Source organism: Phacochoerus africanus, chromosome 8 (genome assembly GCF_016906955.1).
Source record: "Phacochoerus africanus isolate WHEZ1 chromosome 8, ROS_Pafr_v1, whole genome shotgun sequence".
Lineage (NCBI taxonomy): Eukaryota > Metazoa > Chordata > Mammalia > Artiodactyla > Suidae > Phacochoerus > Phacochoerus africanus.
Window position 1 is genome coordinate 11,247,644 of NC_062551.1, and position 13,602 is coordinate 11,261,245.

The 13,602-nt window shown below is 40.8% G+C and overlaps 1 protein-coding gene across 6 annotated transcripts in view; it reads right to left on the minus strand.

The window, feature by feature from the left end:
• The window catches only part of CNTNAP4 (contactin associated protein family member 4), a 278,641-nt gene that overhangs the window by 48,078 nt on the left and 216,961 nt on the right, over positions 1 to 13,602 (minus strand). The window lies entirely within an intron of this gene.

Sequence of the window (13,602 nt, forward strand, 5' to 3'; positions counted from 1 at the left end):
GGCGATGAATAGATCTGCCTAATTCTCGGACGGTTTTTCTGAGTTGGGCTGCCCCGGGGAGGAGCCTCTTCAGTTTCCAATGGCCCTGCTACCCACCCAAGCCCCCAGGGGGTGCCTTAGTGGATCAGCTGCATAGGACTGCCAGCTCCAGGCAGGACCCCCTGCAGCCCAGAAAAGCTGCAACAAGCTCGGCTAGACTGTGAAAAGATCTGCCTACACTCTCAGGCCGTCCTTCTGAGTTGGGCTGCCCTAGGGAAGAGCCTCTTAGGTTCTCAGTGACCCAGATAGCTGCTCCAGCCCCCAGGGGGTGCTGCACTCCTGAGGAACAGCTGCCCAACACCGCCAACCCCCTGCAAGAACCCCACACCCTAAAAACACCAGAGCAAGCTCTGCATGACCAAGTGAAATCTGCTACCATCGGGGTGTGGACCTCCCAGTCCTGTCTGCCCTCAGGAAGTCCTCCTTTGCTTCAAAGAAACACTGTTAGCCCCATCAACACTCCAGAAAAGCCACACTGCCTCAAAAAAGATTGGCCAACAACGCCAGCTCTCAGGAAATATTCCACAGCAGTAACAAGGCAAACACTGCCCGGTCACGGAGAGTACAACTCCCTCAGGAGAAAGAAAACAACAAGCAAGATGAAGAAGCTGAGAAAAACCACCCCCAGTCAAACCAACAGGAGAACTCACCTAAAACAGTCAACAATGAAACAGATCTCTGCAGTCTGACAGACCTGGAGTTCAAAAGAGAAATAGTGAAAATACTGAAGGAATTAAGAGAAGATATGAATAGTAATGCAGATACCCTCAGAAAGGAACTAGAAAATATAAGGAGGAGCCAAGAAAAACTAGAACATTCATTTGCAGAGATGCAAAACTGAACTAAGGGCAGTAAAAACCAGAATGAATAATGCAGAAGAACGAATCAGTGATATGGAAGATAGAATAATGGAAATCACTCAATCCGGTCAACAGACAGAAAACCGAATCAAAAAACTGGAAAGCAATATAAGAGACCTATGGGATAATATAAAGCGGGCCAATCTATGCATAATAGGAATTCCAGAAGGAGTAGAAAAAGATAAGGGAATGGAAAATATATTTGAAGAAATTATCAATGGAAACTTCCCAAATCTAAAGGATACTGGCTTCAAGATACAAGAAGAACAGAGGGCCCCAAACAAACTGAACCCAAACAGACCCACACCAAGACACATCATAATAAAAATGGCAAAAGTTAGTGATAAAGAGAGGATCCTAAAGGCAGCAAGAGAAAAGCAGAATGTTACCTACAAGGGAACCCCCATAAGAATATCAGCTGATTTCTCTACAGAAATACTACAGGCCAGGAGGGAATGGCAAGAGATATTTAAAGTGCTAAAAGGAAAAAAATATGCAACCTAGAATACTCTATCCAGCAAGAATATCATTTAAAATAGAAGGGGAAATAAAAATTTTTTCCAACAAACAAAAACTTAAAGAATACAGCAACACAAAACCCAGGTTAAAGGAAATATTGAAAGGGCTTCTCTAAACCAAAAAGAAAGGAAGGAAAGGGAAGAAAAAAGAAAAGAAAAAAAAAAAAGAAGAAGAAGAGGAAGAACTAGGACTGAGGAAACTGCAATCAGAGAGCAGTCACTCAAATAAGCCAGCATACAGATTTAATCATGAACATGCTTCAAACAAAATAAAATTAAAAAGAAAAAAATAAAAAAGAGTCATCAAAATCATAAAATGTGGGTAAGGGATGTTAGGAAGTAAATAACTCTTTTTGTTTGTTTGTATGTTTCTCTTCTTAATTTTAATATAGTAATGAAGTGTTTGAACTTACAGGACCATCAGGCTAAAACACACAATTATGGGAAGTGGCTAGCATACTTAAAAAACAGGGCAACCGCAAGCCAAAACCAAATATTGCATTTGCAAAAATGAAAAAAAAAAAAATACACTCAAGCAGATAATAACAGGAGACCATCCAACCAAAAAAAAAAAAAAAAAGAAAGGAAGAATGGAGAACCATAGAATCAACTGGAACACGAGGTTCAAATGGCAATAAATAATCATCTATCAATTATCACCTTAAATGTCAATGGACTGAACACCCCAATCAAAAGACACAGAGTGGCTGAGTGGATAAAAAGGCAAAAACCTTCAATATGCTGCCTACAAGAAACTCACCTTAGGACAAAAGATACATATAGATTGAAAGTGAAAGGGTGGGGAAAAATATTTCATGCCAATAGACAGGACAGAAAAGCAGGAGTTGCAATGCTCATATCAGACAAAATAGACTTTAAAGCAAAAGACATAAAGAAAGACAAAGAAGGACACTACTTAATGATTAAGGGATCCATCAAAGGAGAGGATGTTACTGTCATCAACATATATGCCCCAAATATAGGAGCACCCAGATACATACAACAAATATTAACAGACATAAAGGGAGATATTGATGAGAATACAATCATAGTAGGAGACCTTAATACCCCCCTCACATCAATGGACAGATCCTCTAGACAGAAAACCAATAAAGCAACAGAGATCCTAAAGGAAACAATAGAAAAGTTAGACTTAATTGATATCTTCAGGACACTACATCCAAAAAAAGCAGAATACACATTCTTCTCAAATGCTCATGGAACATTCTCAAGAATCGACCACATATTGGGACACAAAGCGAATCTCAACAAACTTAGGAGCATAGAAATTATCTGAAGTATCTTCTCTGACCACAATGCCATGCAAGTAGAAACCAACCATAGGAAAAGGAAAGAGAAAAAACCTACTGCATGGAGACTAAACAACATGCTACTAAAAAAAACCAATGGGTCAATGAGGGAATCAAGAAGGAAATTAAAAACTACCTTGAAACAAATGATAATGAAGACACAACCACTCAAAATCTATGGGATGCTGCGAAAGCAGTGCTCAGAGGGAAATTTATAGCAATACAGGCCTTTCTCAAAAAAGAAGAAAGATCCCAAATGGACAACTTAACCCTCCACCTAAATGAATTCGAAAAAGAAGAACAAAAAAGACCTAAAGTCAGCAGAAGGAAGGAAATTATAAAGATCAAAGAAGAAATCAATAAAATAGAGACTCAAAAAACAATAGAGAAAATTAATAAAACCAAGAGCTGGTTCTTTGAAAAGGTAAACAAAATTGACAAACCCCTGGCCAGACTCACTAAAAAGAGGAGAGAAAGAACCCAAATAACCAAAATTATAAATGAAAAAGGAGAAATCACAACAGATACAGCAGAAATACAAAAAACCATAAGAGAATACTATGAACAACTATATGGCAACAAGTTTGACAATCTGGAAGAAATGGACAATTTTCTAGAATCTTACCACCTGCCAAAACTGAATCAAGTAGAAACAGACCAACTGAACAGACCGATCACTAGAAATGAAATTGAAGAGGTCATAAAATCACTCCCTACAAATAAAAGTCCAGGACCAGATGGCTTCACAGGTGAATTTTATCAAACATATAAAGAGGAATTGGTACCCATCCTCCTTAAACTCTTTCAAAAGGTTGAAGAAGAAGGAATACTCCCAAAGACATTCTATGATGCCACCATCATCCTCATTCCAAAAGCAGACAGAGATACCACCAAAAAAGAAAACTATCGCCCAATATCATTGATGAATATAGATGCAAAAATTCTCAACAAAATCTTAGCCAACCGAATCCAACAACATACTAAAAAAATTATACACCATGACCAGGTTGGGTTCATCCCAGGTTCACAAGGATGGTTCAACATACGCAAATCAATCAGCATCATACACCACATTAACAAAAGAAAAGTCAAAAATCATATGATCATCTCAATAGACGCAGAAAAAGCATTTGACAAAGTCCTACATCCATTCATGATCAAGACCCTCGCCAAACTGGGTATAGAGGGAACATTCCTGAATATAATCAAAGCCATTTATGATAAACCCACAGCAAATATAATACTCAATGGGGAAAAACTGAAAGCCTTCTCACTCAAATCTGGAACAAGACAGGGATGCCCACTCTCACCACTGCTCTTCAACATAGTTTTGGAAGTCCTAGCCACAGCAATCAGACAAACAAAAGAAATAAAAGGCATCCATATAGGAAGAGAAGAGATAAAACTGTCCCTGTATGCAGATGACATGATACTATACATAGAAAACCCTAAGGACTCAACCCCAAAACTACTGGAACGGATGAATAAATTCAGCAAAGTAGCAGGATATAAGATGAACATTCAGAAGTCAGTTGCATTTCTGTATACCAGCAATGAAACATTAGAAAAGGAATACAAAAATATAATACCTTTTAAAATTGCACCTCACAAAATCAAATACCTCGGAATACACCTGACCAAGGAGGTAAAGGACCTATATGCCGAGAACTATAAAACTTTCATCAAAGAAATCAAAGAAGATGTAAAGAAATGGAAAGATATTCCATGTTCCTGGATTGGGAAAATCAATATTGTAAAAATGGCCATACTACCCAAAGCAATCTACAGATTCAATGCAATCCCTATCAAATGACCCATGACATTTTTCACAGAACTAGAACAAACAATCCAAACATTTATATGGAACCACAAAAGACCCAGAATCACCAAAGCAATCCTGAGAAACAAAAACCAAGCAGGAGGCATAACTCTCCCAGACTTCAAGAAATACTACAAAGCCACAGTCATCAAAACTGTGTGGTACTGGTATCAAAACAGACAGACAGACCAATGGAACAGAATAGAGAACCCGGAAATAAACCCTGACACCTATGGTCAAGTAATCTTTGACAAGGGAGGCAAGAACATCAAATGGGAAAAAGAAAGTCTATTCAGCAAGCATTGCTGGGAAACCTGGACAGCTGCATGCAAAGCAATGAGACTAGAACACACCCTCACACCAGGCACAAAAATACACTCAAAATGGCTGAAAGGCTTAAATATACGACAGGACACCATCAAACTCCTAGAAGAAAACATAGGCAAAACACTCTCTGACATCAACATCATGAATATTTTCTCAGGTCAGTCTCCCAAAGCAATAGAAATCAGAGCAAAAATAAACCCATGGGACCTCATCAAACTGACAAGCTTCTGCACAGCAAAGCAAAAAGAAAACAAAAAGACAACTTACAGAATGAGAGAAAACAGTTTCAAATGATGCAACCGACAAGTGCTCAATCTCTAGAATATATAAACAACTTATACAACCCAGCAGCAAAAAAGCCAATCAATCAATGGAAAAATGGGCAAAAGACCTGAATAGACATTTCTCCAAAGAAGATACACAGATGGCCAACAAACACATGAAAAAATGCTCAACATCGCTGATTATAAGAGAAATGCAAATCAAAACTACCATGAGATATCACCTCACACCAGTCAGAATGGCCATCATTCATAAATCCACAAATAACAAGTGCTGGAGGGGCTGTGGAGAAAAGGGAACCCTCCTGTACTGTTGGTGGGAATGTAAATTGGTACAGCCACTATGGAGAACAGTCTGGAGATACCTTAGAAATCTATACATAGAACTTCCATATGACCCCGCAATCCCACTCTTGGGCATCTATCCGGACAAATCTCTACTTAAAAGAGACACATGCACCCGCATGTTCATTGCAGCACTAGTCACAATAGCCAGGACATGGAAACAACCCAAATGTCCATCGACAGAGGATTGGATTCGGAAGAGGTGGTATATATACACAAGGGAATACTACTCAGCCATAAAAAAGAATGACATAATGCCATTTGCAGCAACATGGATGGAGCTAGAGAATCTCATCCTGAGTGAAATGAGCCAGAAAGACAAAGACAAATACCATATGATATCACTTATAACTGGAATCTAATATCCAGCACAAATGAACATCTCCTCAGAAAAGAAAATCATGGACTTGGAGAAGAGACTTGTGGCTGCCTGATGGGAGGGGGAGGGTGTGGGAGGGATTGGGAGCCTGGGCTTATCAGACACAACTTAGAATAGATTTACAAGGAGATCCTGCTGAATAGCATTGAGAACTTTGTCTAGATACTCATGTTGCAACAGAAGAAAGGCTGGGGGAAAAATGTAATTGTAATGTATACATGTAAGGATAACCTGACCCCCCTTGCTGTACAGTGGGAAAATTAAAAAAATTATTAAAAAAAATAGTGACTATTTGATACAAGCTACAACATGGATAAATCTTAGCAACATCATACTAAGTGAAGCCAGTTACAAAGATCACATATTCTGTGTTTTCATCTATACGAAATGTCCAGAATAGGCAAGTCTACAGAGCTAAAAAGTAGATCCATGGTTGACAAGGGTTGGGGTAGGAGTGAGAGGAAAATGGGGAGTGTTTGCTAATGGGTGCAGGTTTCCTTATGGGCATGAAAATGTTCTAAAAGTGATTGTGGTGATGGTTGTACAACTCTGTGTAATAAATGAAAATGACTGAATCAAATGATTAAATACACTAAAAGACCCTTAGATTGTACACTTGAAATATGTGAATTGAAGGGCACATGCATTATATCTTAATAAAGCTGTTACCAAACATAATGTTTAAGGTTAAACCAGCCAACTTTGTCTTAGTGTTCTGAGAAAACAAATATTTCCAAGCATGGGCCAAATCAGGAAATTCAACTCTCAGGAGTCTTGCTAGAGGAAAACGAAAACTACAGAAAATATCAATTACCTGACAATGTAATACAAGAATAAAAAAATAAAAATAAAAATAAAATCAGCAGTTCCCATCATGGCTCAGCAGTAATGAACCCAACCAGTATCCATGAGGATCTGGGTTCGATCCCTGGCTTTGCTCAGTGGGTTAAGAATCCAGTGTTGCTGTGAGCTGTGGTGTAGGTCGCAGACATGGCTCAGATCCCTTATTGCTGTGGCTATGGCACAGGCCAACAGCTGCAGCTCGGATTCAACCACCAGTGTGGGAACCTCCATACACTACTGATGCAGCTCTAAAAAGCAAAAAATAAAATAAAAATGAAAATAAAAATAATTCAAGAAGAAAGAGGTTCTGGTGATAGGACCAGTAGTTAGCATTCAGAAATAAACAACTAGGAGTTCCCGTCGTGGCGCAGTGGTTAACAAATCCGACTAGGAACCATGAGGTTGCAGGTTCAATCCCTGGCCTTGCAGTGGGTTAAGGATCCAGTGTTGGTGTGAGCTGTGGTGTAGGTTGCAGACATGGCTCGGATCCCACGTTGCGGTGGCTCTGGCGTAAGCTGGTGGCTGCAGCTCCGATTCAACCCCTAGCCTGGGAATCTCCATATGCCAAGGAAGTGGCCCTAGAAAAGGCAAAAAGACAAAAATAAATAAATAAAATAAATAAACAACTATACAACCCTAACCCTAACCAATTGTAAAAATAAATTATACATATAATAGCATTACAAAATAAGCAACTATACAAATAACAGCAAAAATAAACAATTCTACAAATAACAGCATAACCAGCAAAAACTGGGTTGCAGGGAGAGAAAAAAGACACGGACAGATGTGTGTTCATTTTCCCATTTTTCAGAATAGGTCGATGCTGTCTAAAATTTTAAAATGACTTAACCTAAAATCTGGTGACTATAACCTTTTAAATTTTTACAATCTTTTTTTTTTAGGTTGAGCAAAATCATGCAAGTTGATTGTATATTTATTAGATCTATAAATAATACAAAGCAATCCCTATGGCTTCAATTTGGTTTCTTCTTGCACTGTCAATTCCAGTTAATAACGGTTTGCAATTTTATTTTCAAATCTATTCTTCTGTCTAGAACAGCGCTTCGTAACCTGGGGCTATTCTGTTCCTAGGGGACATGTGGCAATTTCCGGAGACCTCTCTGGTTGTCATAAGCAGGGAGGGTCCTCCTGGCAGGTAGGGGCCAGGGATACTGCTCATGGCTCTACAGTGCCCAGGACAGCCCCGACCACCACAGGGAATTGCCCAGCCCAAGGGTCAAAAGCGCCAGAATTGAGAACCCCTGCACTAGAGAGATTTAGAAATGTCTGGAATAATGTCACCGGGATTAATCATTTCTGAGTTGAGTGACGCTTAGTGAGTACCACAGTCTTTTCTTCAACATTTCTGTACATCTTAAAATTTTACAATGATTTCATAATTTCATATCAATTGTCATTAATACTTTCTGTTTCTTTTTGCCCTTTTACGGCTGCATATGGAAGTTCCCTGGCTCAGGGTCCAATCAGAGCTGCAGCACAGCCACTGCAACACGGGATCTGAGCTGCATCGGCAACCTACACCACAGCTCTTGGCAATGCCAGATCCTTAATCCACTAAGCAAAGCCAGGAATCAAGCCGGCATCCTCATGGATACTAGTTGGGTTCACTACTACTGAGCCACACCGGAAACTCCATATACTTAATACTGAAAACAATGAATGAAGTTAAATACGTCTATAATCTTGTCACAAAAGAATATTATTGTAATCCTGAGAATTATCAGGATTTCCAGTCTCAAAAACATGGAACTCTTTTGAAAGTATCAGAAATGTTTGTTCCCCCACATTTGGGAAGTTTCTTGAATATCAGCTACTGTTAACAATGTAAATCTTTTCAAAGCAACAGAAAACAAAACCATGCAAATTAAGTCAGGAAATATTTTTCTCCAAGAAGCAGACAGTATTTCAGTTGTACAAAGGTACTGTAATATTAAAAGAGTGAAAATCAAAAGTATTAAGTAAAATCCCATGCTTATTGGAAGGCATTTTCACTGCCCAAAAGCCCAAGGTACACATGAGAAATGGCTCAGGATGGAGACGTCCTCTGTAGTATGCGATTTAAAAAAAAAAAAAATCAGAATACGTCTTTCAAAATATAATCTAAACTTCCTTAATTAAAAGACTATATTTGCATATCATTTAATTGCTTATACAATCATAAACTTATTCCAGTGTCTCACAAGTAATTCACAAGCTATAGTTTTCTCGAGCTGTATATGATGGATCATTCTCATTCTTTCATAAACTGTTACTTATTGATTATCTTTCATGTAATAGGTAATGGACTAGGTGCCAGAAACGCAATAATAAATGAGCAATGGCGCTGCTCTTGAGAGGCTCAAAAATAATTAAAAGCCAGTACAAGAGGTCTATCTTTGTAATTTACTCAACATTCTTTGAAAGTCTAGGATTAAGTCCTCCAGAGACCCGTGGAAGGCTTCATGGAGGAAGGCTGTGATATGAGTGTGAAAGCTTTCAGTAAAAGGATCGGGGGTATTTTGCAGATGAAGCAAAGCAAGCATGTGAATAGGAAATGGAGCCAGATGCCATCGGTGGTTGATGCATTTTCTTTGAACTACAGGACCTGCAGGAGTAGAGGAAGGTCCATTTATATCTTCCTGCTTAATGTCAAAAATATTTAACCCTGGGGTCAATACTAGACTTCTGTTCCTTCTTCTTAGTGTGTAGGGAGACTTCTGAAGATAATCAGACTATAGCTGGCATACTCTTCAGATCATTTTTTTTCTTTGTCTTTTTAGGGCCACACCCACAGCATATGGAAGTTCTCAGGTTAGGGGTCTAATTGGAGCTGCAGCTGCCAGCCTGTGCCACAGCCACAGCAATGCAGGATCTGGGCCATGTCCGTGACCTACACCACAGCTCACAGCAACGCTGGATCCTTAACCCACTGAGCAAGGCCAGGGATTGAACCCTTGTCCTCATGGATACCAGTCGGGTTCGTTACCACTGAGCCATGACCAGAGCTCAGGTAATTCTTATTGCATGTTGAAGTTGAGGAATGACTGATCTAGAAGACTTCCGATGGTACCTCACAAATGCCATTCCCACTGCTCCCGGGACAGTGAGTAGAAAATATATGCATGGGCCCTCTTCCTTATAACGTTTCCACTAACTGTAAACCCAGATGTCTTCTGGGATTCTTTCCTCCGACCCTTTGCCTCCAGCGTTAATACAAGTCTGAAAAATATTCAGCAGGATCCTAGGAGTAGCCTGGGAGACTTTCCATGTTACTAAAGACTTCACTAGTTTTTACATTGTATGAGTTTACTTCTGGTATTTCTTTAATGACTGAAATTATTTTATTTTATTTTTATGTTTTTGTCTTTTCTAGGGCCGCACTTGCGGCATATGGAGGGTCCAGGCTAGGGGTCTAATCAGAGGTATAGCTGCTGGCTTACACCACAGCCACAGCGACGTGGGATCCGAGCCGCGTCTGCGACCTACACCACAGCTCACGGCAACGCCGGATCCTTAGCCCACTGAGCAAGGCCAGGGATCGAACCCGCAACCTCAGGTCCCTAGTCGGATGCAGTCACCACTGAGCCACGACGGGAACTCCAAATGACCGAAATTTGAAAAGGAAGCAACCTTCATTCTTGGCAAAAGAAACGAACAAATGAAAAACCACACGATCCTGGAAAGGGATGATGATCACAGGGGAGGTTGGCACGTGCGGGGGTAGGAATATACGAGAAATGTCTGTACTCTCCGCTCAATTTCATTATAAACCTAAAACTATTTAAAAATAGTCTTTAAGGAGTTCCCATGGCGGCTCAGCAGAAACAAATCTGACTAGCATCCATGAGGACGCAGGTTCAGTCCCTGGCCTCACTCAGTGGGTGAAGGATCGGGGGTTGCCGTGAGCTGTGGTGTAGGCCGCAGATGCGGCTCAGATCCCGCATTGCTGGGGCTGTGGTGCAGGCCCGTGGGTACAGCTCTGACTCAACCCCTAGCCTGGGAACCTCCATACGCTGCAGGTGCAGCCCAAAAAAAAAGACAAAAAAAAACAAAAAAAACAGTCTTTAAAAATGAAGCAACAATACCTATTCAAACTATCCTTTCGTTCCCAGTTTGCCTAGTTTTTCTCATAAATAGGATGCTAAATTCTACCATTTACTTTTCACATATTTTTCAAAAAATTTATTTCCCTATTCATAAATCATGTCTTTAACATTAGCCATGTTTAGAATGTTCTATAGATACGGTGCAACTTTAAAGGGAACTTTATTGTTCCTCTGTTCTGTGCCCTCAGTAAACACCTAAGGATGTGATCTATGACTTTCGGCATTAAACAATAATAATAACAGCAACACAAACTTTTATACCCATCGATATATTTTTTTTTGTCTTTTGTTGTTGTTATTGTTGTTGTTGTTGTTGTTGCTATTTCTTGGGCCGCTCCCACGGCATATGGAGGTTCCCAGGCTAGGGGTCGAATCGGAGCTGTAGCCACCGGCCTACACCAGAACCACAGCAACGCGGGATCATCTTTCGTTTTTCTGCTCAAAGAAAATCTAACAATTCCATATCTCAATGAAGGGAACCCACATTCTTAGGGTCTCGACAAATGGTGCGATCGGCTTTAGTTCGGTCAGAAAGCTGAGGTCATCCTCTGACCTCTGCACCCCCACTCCCCTCCACGTCATACTGAATTTACCTCCTTATCTCAGCCCTTTACTTGGGCCCCATGCCAACCATTGCCTAGCTCAAGCCCTCATCATTTTTCCTTGTCCCAGTCAAAGGTCATGTGGCTGGTCTTTACGTGTCGAACTGACCTCCCTGCTTTCAGCGGGAGTCTGAGGATTCAGCTTGTGCTCAGTCTTAAGTGATTCCAGTCCTAGGTAGTGCTCCAGCCCTAATGCCTTCAGGATAACATCCACATAACTTTCCTCCGCTAATAAGGCCGACTGTGCATGATCCCGTATCTAGAAGCCCCACATCTGCCCAGTCTCTCTGCCTTGAAAAGGAGGACCACCAACCATGCCTAGGTCACTGCCCCTTTAGGGGCGCAAGTTGCTCCTACAGAGAAAAGAGGGCAATCATTACACTGTAGCCACTGCTCTTCTGACTGAGAACATTTAACAAGGGCCCTTCATGCAGAAAATGTTCTATGATTTCCTGGGAGGATGAGTCTCATCCCTAAAGCAGATGTAGGGGACAAGAAGGCCAAGGCAAGCTCTCAGGGACTGTTTCATGAATAAGTCAGAGGCTAATTACCAGGGCTCTAAATACCCAATTTGTAAATCTTTATTCCTAAAGCCATCGTCCTCCCCCCTGCATGCCCATCATTGCAGAAGTTTTTTTGTTTTGTTTCTGTTTTGTGTTTAGACTACACTGTAGTTCTGCTTTTCTTTTTCTAAAAGCATAGTTGATTTACAGTATTGAGCCAATTTCTGCTGTACTGCAAAGTGACCCAGTCACACATATAATCCATCCCCTTCCTTATATTATCTTCCATCATGGTCTATCCCAAGAGACTGGATATAGTTCCCTGCGCTGTACAGTCGGACCTCATTGCCTATCCATTCTAAATAGAATAGTTTGCATCTATCAACCCCAACCTCCCCAGTCCGTCCTGCTCTCCCCCAAGCTCAGCAACCACAAATCCGTGCCCTATGTCTGGTCACAGAGGTTTAAAGCTCCAGTTTTTCAGCCTCACAGTGTTGACTTTTTGGACCAGAAGATTCCCTGTGGTGGACAGCTGTCTTGTGCACTATAGGACACTTACAGCATTTTGGGCCTTCCCCTCTAGATACCAGTAGCGTTCAAACCCCCCACCATTGTGACAGCCGAACATGTCTCTATATAGGGCCAAATGTCCACTGAGGGGGCAAAATCACCTTGGACGGAGACTCACTGCTCTAAAAAGATGCTATGTGCTTAAATTCATGATAGAAAGTTCGAAAGAAAGAACCCCTAAGGGACAGCGTTGGTAGTGACCAGAGTCAATGCAGAACAACTCCCCAGAGATTGTGGCCAATGGAATAAGGGGCCTGGGGGAAGCCAGCCTGAACCCCGAAGGGTTAAGAGCAGAGCCAGCAGGGCAGTGCTCATGTGATGCATTGAACAATTTCTCCGCAGTCAAGCAAAATCCCTGCACGCCTCTGGATGCATCTGCGTTTACAACCTCATCTCTTTGCACATAACTTTTCTCTCCATGAAATATCCTATGTCATCTTCATAGGCCCACTGGCAGAACAGGAAGTAGAAATGATAAAGATTAGGGGTGGTAGATATCACAGCAGACTGTTTTTTTTACAATGTATATGTACACTTTTATAGGCCAGGATCATCTTGGCTTTTTAACTAAGCAACTGCTGCTGTGTATCTCCATAAATCCAATGCATTCTCAAATTACCTCTTTCACTATTGAGCTCCTAGAATAAAATTTTATTTTAGGATATACTTTTTTTTTTTGCCCTTTGAGGGCCACACACACAGCATATTGAAATTCCCAGGCTAGGAGCTATAGCTGCCGGCCTACACCACATCCGCGATAACTCGGGATTCGAGCCACATCTGCGACCTACACCGCAGCTCATGGCCATGCCAGTTCCCTGACCCACTGAGTGAGGCCAGGGATTGAACCCACATCCTATGGATACTAGTCTGATTTGTTTCTGCTAAGCCACAACGGGAACTCCTATTTTAGGATCTACTTTTAATAGGAATAAATATTTCTTCTTCTTGCATTTTAAGTTCTATAAATAACCATAAATAATTAATGCATCAGTCTCTAGCCTGACTTCAGAGAGGTTCAGAATGGATACACATGCTCATTTCATTTCCTGTTGAAAATATGTATCACCTGTGAAATGATACTTTAATTTAAAAAT